Source organism: Bison bison, unplaced genomic scaffold (genome assembly GCF_000754665.1).
Source record: "Bison bison bison isolate TAMUID 2011002044 unplaced genomic scaffold, Bison_UMD1.0 scf7180017864480, whole genome shotgun sequence".
NCBI classification, from domain to species: domain Eukaryota; kingdom Metazoa; phylum Chordata; class Mammalia; order Artiodactyla; family Bovidae; genus Bison; species Bison bison.
Window position 1 is genome coordinate 214209 of NW_011495040.1, and position 577 is coordinate 214785.

The window sequence follows — 577 nt, forward strand, 5'->3', positions numbered from 1 at the left end:
TGATCTCTGCTTCCTCTGCCTTTTCTAAAACCAGCTTGAACATCAGGAAGTTCACAGTTCACATATTGCTGAAGCCTGGCTTGGAGAATTTTGAGCATTACTTTACTGGCATGTGAGATGAGTGCAATTGTGCAGTAGTTTGAGCATTCTTTGGCATTGCCTTTCTTTGGGATTGGAATGAAAACTGAACTCTTCCAGTCCTGTGGCCACTGCTGACATTTCCAAATTTGCTGGCATATTGAGTGCAGCACTTTCACAGCATCATCTTTCAGGATTTGGAATAGCTCAACTGGAATTCCATCACCTGCACTAGCTTTGTTCATAGTGATGCTTTCTAAGGCCCACTTGACTTCACATTCCAGGATGTCTGGCTCTAGGTCAGTGATCACACCATCGTGATTATCTGGGTCGTGGAGATCTTTTTTGTACAGTTCTTCTGTGTATTCTTGCCATGTCTTCTTAATATCTTCTGCTTCTGTTAGGTCCACACCATTTCTGTCTTTTATCGAGCTCATCTTTGCATGAAATATTCCTTTGGTATCTCTGATTTTCTTGAAGAGATCCCTATCTTTCCCAT